The sequence below is a fragment of the Perna viridis genome, chromosome 8 (assembly GCF_037379345.1).
Source record: "Perna viridis isolate PV_CMFRI_1.1 ecotype Kerala chromosome 8, ASM3737934v1, whole genome shotgun sequence".
In the NCBI taxonomy this organism is placed as follows: domain Eukaryota; kingdom Metazoa; phylum Mollusca; class Bivalvia; order Mytilida; family Mytilidae; genus Perna; species Perna viridis.
Window position 1 is genome coordinate 13,375,897 of NC_142452.1, and position 7,211 is coordinate 13,383,107.

Consider the following 7,211-nt stretch of genomic DNA (forward strand, 5'->3'; position numbering starts at 1 on the left):
AATGGGATGGGACACAAGGATAATGGGGTCGACAAATTTTGATTGGAAATAGGGAGAGGTGGGTAGGGTCGGGGAATTTAGCCTACTGTGGCGGAACTTTATGGTTCCTACTCCTCTCCCCGTGCAAGTCCGGGTGTTAAAAGAATAGGCCTGCAGTAGCGCTAAGCTTGTCGTATAAGGCGACTAAATAGTGCTCAGAAACCTAGCCGGGGGCCAGGCGCTCTGCCCACAGAGCAACTGAGATGTGTGCCCAAGGTGGTGGAATGGGGTACCCCTGGCATGTTACATGCTGGGGTTGTCAGGCTTTAATACGGAAAACCTGACCGCAAACCATAGTAGTGCCCTGTGTAGGGAGAGATGCCACGTTCCTCGCACGTTGATTGTTTGGGTTTAAAGTCTGAGCAGCAATATTTCAGATAGTCAGATGATGAGCATGAAATGGATACTAAAATGAACATGAAATGACGATTATGAAATGTAAATAAGGGATGGGACACAAGCATAATAGACCGTTTTGTGCTAACGTTGAACATTTTTAGGCGCATGCGCTTAACCACTTCCGCGAGGACAAGCAAGTCGCATCTAAAGCCATGGTGAGAACCTGCAGCGTGTATGAATGCCCTATCATACATACTTATAATCTATAGAGAAAGGAATATATTTATTCTGTTTCCTTAAAGACAAAAAGAAGAGCGTGGATTAAGGCGCTGAACAGAGCAGACTTGACACCAACTGAGGCATGTTACAGGAACGAATCCCGTAAAAAAAACTACCATTACTTTCAGTGCTAACCCATGTTTTAAGGGATGCCCCTTGTGAATAAACCTTTAGAAATCAAGCAGTTTTATGTATCACTTTTTTAGGTTCACGAGCCAAGTTATCTTTTGCAAATTTCAAAACATAGGGCCCCGTGCAGGTCCGGGTGTTCAAAGAATAGGCCTGCAGCAGCGCTGAGCTTGTCGTAAAAGGCGACTAAATAGTGCTCAGAAACCTACCCGGGGGCTAGGGCCTCTACCCACAGAGCAACTGGGATGTGCCCCAGGTGGTGGAATGGGGTACCCTTGGCGTGTTACATGCTGGGGTTATCAGGCTATAATACGGAAAACCTGACCGCAAACCATAGTGCTGCACCGTGTTGGGGAAAATGCCATGTTCCTCGCACGTTAAAGAACCCTACTGTGGTATTCTCCCGGAGTAGGAACCCTAGGGCTCCGCCTCAGGAGGCTAAATTGCCCGACCCTACCCACCTCTCCCTATTTCCAGTGGCGCCCCGTGCAGGTCCGGTTGTTAAAAGAATAGGCCTGCAGCAGCGCTAAGCTTGTCGTACAGGGCGACTAAGTAGTGCTCAGAAACCTAGCCGGGGGCTAGGCGCTCTGCCCACAGAGCAACTGGGATGTGTGCCCCAGGTGGTGGAATGGGGTACCCCTGGCGTGTTGCATGCTGGGGTTGTCAGGCTATAATACGGAAAATCTGACCGCAAACCATAGTGGTGCACCGTGTTGGGGAAGATGCCACGTTCCTCGCACGTTTAAGAACCCTGCTGTGGTATTCGATAGGAGTAGGAACCTTTGCGCTCCGCCACAGGAGGCTAAATTGCCCGACCTAACCCATCCCCCCTTTTTCCAGTGGCAATCAAAATTTGTCGACCCTATTATCCTTGTGACCCATCCTTTTTTTTTCATTTCATGTTCATTTTATCATCCATTTCATGGTCATTGTCTGAATATAGCTGAAATATTGCTGATCGGACGTTAAATCCCAACAAACAAACAATATTTCCAGTGGCAATCAAAATTTGTCGACCCCATTGTCCTTGTGTCCCATCCCTTTTTCATTTCATCATCATTTCATGTTCATATTATCGTCCATCTCATGTTCATCGTTTGAATATAGCTGAAATATTCCTGCTCGGACGTTAAACCCCAACAAACAAAACTAACAAAACATAGGGGCCCCGTGCAGGTCCGGGTGTTAAAAAAATAGGCCTGCAGCAGCGCTAAGCTTCTCGTAAAAGGCGACTAAATAGTGCTCAGAATGTGTGCGCCAGGTGGGGGAATGGGGTACTCCTGGCGTGTTACATGCTGGGGTTGTCAGGCTGTAATACAGAAAACCTGACCGCAAACCATAGTAGTGCATCGTGTTGGGAAAGATGCCACGTTCCTCGCACGTTAAAGAACCCTACTGTGTTATTCTCCCGGAGAAGGAACCATAGGGCTCCGCCACAGGAGGCTAAATTGCCCGACCATACCCACCTCTCCTTATTTCCAGTGTCAATCAAACTATGTCGAACCATATTTTGATACGCCCCGTGCAGGTCCGGGTGTTAAAAGAATAGGCCTGCAGGAGCGCTAAGCTTGTTGTAAAATATTGCTGCTCGGACGTTAAACCCCAACAAACAAACCCATTATACTTGTGTCCCATCCCCTTGTCATTTCATGATCATTTCATGTTCATATTATCGTCCATCTCCTGTTCATCGTCTGAATATAGCTGAAATATTGCTATCAAACTTTGTCGAACCATATTTTGATACGCCCCGTGCAGGTCCGGATGTTAAAAGAATAGGCATGCAGCAGCGCTAAGCTTGTCGTAAAAGGCGACTAAATAGTGGCTAGGACGCTCTGCCCACAGAGCAACTGGGATGTGTGCCCCAGGTGGTGGAATGGGGTACCCCTGGTGTGTTACATGCTGGGGTTGTCAGGCTATAATACGGAAAATCTGACCGCAAACCATAGTGGTGCACCGTGTTGGGAAAGATGCCACGTTCCTCGCACGTTAAAGAACCCTGCTGTGGTATTCGATAGGAGTAGGAACCTTTGCGCTCCGCCACAGGTGGCTAAATTGCCCGACCTTACCCATACCCCCTTTTTCCAGTGGCAATCAAAATTTGTCGACCATTTTCATTTCATGTTCATTTTATGATCCATTTCATGTTCATCGTCTGAATATAGCTGAAATATTGCTGCTCGGACGTTAAATCCCAACAAACAAACAGCTGCTTGGACGTTAAACCTCAAGGATTAATCAATCTTTTTGATCATACATGTAAGTTACATGTAAGGTGGTAAAATAGTATCCAATCAAGGTAATGTAATTCTGTATCAAAAACTTGACAGAATAAAACCAGTCTCCCAAAGGCATAATATGTATATATACATGTATCACAAGTTTGTTTTTGTTTTTTGGCACAATGCATGATTGATCAATGGTGTTCTGTTACTTTTATTTGTTGCAACTGAGAAATGTACATGTTTGACTTGGGAGTGATTCAAGGAAACGTTATGTTTATCATTTGCGGCATTTTCATTTTCATCACCCCTGTTATGTTCATGATGCCAATCAAGGTACAATTTAAGTGTGTCTTAATGCTTACTAAGTAGAATTAGAAGATAAGTGACCACAATATCAAGATTTACATTTTCTTTAATCTTATATACTTTATGTGTAGTAGTTTGGTAACATAACTGGAATGAAAGGTCATAAAAGAGTAAGCAAGGGAACCAAGGTTATAGCGGTAATCAAAAGAATGTAATCCGGGGACAAAGACCAGACATAAACAACAAAGAACACAAAGTAACTAAAACAATACATACCAAGTAACAAAAGTAAATGAGCAACTCGGACTCCACTTTCCCCGTGCAGGTCCGGGTGTTAAAAGAAGAGGCCTGCAGCAGCACTAAGGTTGTCGTAAAAGGCGACTAAATAGTGCTCAGAACCCTAGCCGGGGGCTAGGGCACTCTGCCCACAGACCAACTGGATGTGTGCTCCAGGTGGTGGAATGGGGCACCCCTGGTGTGTTACATGCTGGGGTTGTCAGGCTATAATACGGAAAACCTGATCGCAAACCATAGTGGTGCACCGTGATGGGAAACATGCCACGTTCCTCACACGTTAAAGAACCCTGCTGTGGTATTCTCCCGGAGTAGGAACCATAGGGCTCCGCCATAGGAGACTAAATTGCCCGACCCTACCCACCTCTCCCTATTTCCAGTGGCACTCAAAATTTGTCGACCCCATTGTCCTTGTGTCCCATCCCTTTTTCATTTCATCATATTTTCATGTTCATTTTATCCTCAATTTCATGTTCATCGTCTGAATATAGCTGAAATATTGCTGCTCGGACGTTAAACCCCAACAAACAAACGAAACAAACTGTGGTATTCTCCCGCAGTAGGAACCATAGGGCTCCGCCATAGGAGGCTGAATTGCCCGACCATACCCATCTCTCCCTATTTCCAGTGGCAATCACACTTTTGTCGACCCCTTTGTCCTTGTGTCCCATCCCTTTTTCATTTCATCATCATTTCATGTTCATTTTATCCTCAATTTCATGCTCATCGTCTGAATATAGCTGAAATATTGCTCCTCGGACGTTGAACTTCAACAAACAAACTCCACTAAAAACTGGGAGCATGGACCAATTGCACCGGTAGGGTAAGCGTCCTTTGCTTTTCTAGAAACACCCGCCGAGTTGCTCATAACAAGTCAAGTCCGGGGTAGACAAACGAGGAAAGGTAAACTATGACCCGTTGAATAAATGGTTTAATCCTGGTTTGCCCACATTTAATTATACCAATTACCAATTAGTTAAATAAACAAAAAAAGACAAAGCGTTTACTGACAATAAAATTTAATAGTCTGTTCTAAATAGAAAGGGCCCCGTGCAGGTCCGGGTGTTAAAAGAATAGGCCTGCAGCAGCGCTAAGCCTGTCGTATAAGGCGACTAAATAGTGCTCAGAACCCTACCCAGGGGCTAGGCGCTCTGCCCACAGAGCAACTGGGATGTGTGCCCCAGGTGGTGGAATGGGGTACCCCTGGTGTGTTACATGCTGGGGTTGTCAGGCTATATTACGGCAATAAACAACAATCAATCAATCAATCAACTAAAATCATCGATTTCTTGCAGGACATCGGTTTATTTAATAAAATCTAAATTGGATACCTTCCTTGATTTTTCAATATTTTAAATGTTTTATCGAAGTTATGTTTCTATATGTATTTTATGTCTTAGGTTCACCTTTTATGTACCTTTTTATATGTAAATAGCTGTTTGTTTTAATTTCATTATTTTATGAAGATACTATGATCTTGCATTAAATGTTCTTGCCGTGATATGGCCCTGGTCGCCGAAACGGCAATAAACAACAACAATCAATCAATCAGCCTGCAGAGGCGCTAAGCTTGTCGTAAAAGGCGACTAAATAGTGCTCAGAAACCTAGCCGGGGGCTAGGCGCTCTGCCCACAGAGCAACAGGGATGTGCGACCCAGGTGGTGAAATGGGGTACCCCTGGCGTGTTACATGAACCGTTAAAGAACCCTGCTGTGGTATATGATAGGAGTAGGAACCTTTGCGCTCCGCCACAGGAGGCTAAATTGCCCGACCTTACCCATCCCCCCTTTTTCCAGTGGCAATCAAAATTTGTCCACCCTATTATCCTTGTGTCCCACCTTTTTTTTTTCATTTCATATTCATTGTCTGAATATAGCTGAAATATTGCTGCACGGACGTTAAACCCCAACAAACAAAACGAAAACGGTAACTCCAGTCTTCCGTCCATAACTTCGTTATTTCGATGTCGATTCGCATAAATTTTGTACGAAATGAAAGCAGAATGGTTATATTTAACTATGTTTATTCATAATTATTACAGATGTGATACTAAACTACTTATAGCGTGATTTAAAGTCGATCAAATTTTCTTTAAAAAAAACCAACCTCGTCGGATTACCGATAAGTCACGTGACCTGAACCCCCTACTACTAAATAGAAAGAACTTAATGTTTTTTTTTAATTCCGCGTGAGTGTAAAACACGGGCCCCGTACAGGTCCGGGTGTTAAGAGAATAGGCCTGCAGCAGCGCTAAGCTTGTCGTAAAAGGCGACTAAATAGTGCTCAGAACCCTAGCCGGGAGCTAGGGTGCTTTGCCCACAGAGCAACTGGGTTGTGTACCCCTGGCGTGTTACATGTTGAGATTGCCAGGCTATAATACGGGCCCCGTGCAGGTCCGGGTGTTAAAAGAATAGGCCTGCAGCAGCGCTAAGCTTGTTGTAAAAGACGACTAAATAGTGCTCAGAACCCTTCCCGGGGGCTAGGGCGCTCTGCCGACAGAGCAACTGCGTTGTTTGCTCCAGGTGGTGGAATGGGATACCGCTGGCGTGTTGCATGCTGGGGTTGTCAGGCTATAATACGGAAAACCTGACCGCAAACCATAGTGGTGTGCCATGTTGGGAAAGATGCCACGTTCCTCGCACGGTAAAGAACCCTACTGTGGTATTCTCTCGGAGTAGGAACCATAGGTCTCCGCCACAGGTGGCTAAATTGCCCGACCCCACCCACCTCTCCCTATTTCTAGTGGCAATCAAAATATGTCGACCCCATTATCCTTGTGTCCCATCCCTAATTTATTTCATCATTTCATGTTCATCGTCTGAATATATTTTGAATATATTATTTTGACTGCGCCAATATGTTTGATTTGTTCAAGACCGTTTCATCTAAAAACATTATCGATTTCTTGCGGGACATCGGTTTATTTAATAAAATCTAAATTGGATACCTTCCTTGATTTTTCAATATTTTAAATGTTTTATCGAAGTTCTGTTTCTATATGTATTTTATGTCTTAGGTTCACCTTTTATGTACCTTTTTATATGTAAATAGCTGTTTGTTTTAATTTCATTATTTTATGAAGAGACTTTGATCTTGCTTTTAATATTTTCCTTGCATTAAATGTTCTTGCCGTGATATGGCCCTGGTCGCCGAAACGGCAATAAACAACAACAATCAATCAATCTGAATATAGCTGAAATATTGCTGCTCGGACGTTAAACCCCAACAATCAGCTGCAAAGCCATTTCCCAAAGTTAGCATCCCTGTTCTAACACCCTCACTAGCTCGCGCTAAAGTGTTAATATAAATATATGGCGTCATTTCAACGTATTTTTTGTTGTTTTTTTTTTCAAGATGATATGTCATTATTTCGGAAGTGTGTCGTTGGCGTGTTACATGCTGGGGTTGTCGCATTGTGGGATGCCACGCTCCTCGCACGTTAAAGAACCTTACTGTGGTATTCTCCCGGACTAGGAACCATAAGGCTCCGCCACAGGAGGTTAAATTGCCCGACCCTACCCACCTCTCCATATTTTCGCCCCGTGCAGGTCCGGGTGTTAAAAGAATAGGCCTGGAGCAGCGCTAAGCTTCTCGTAAAAG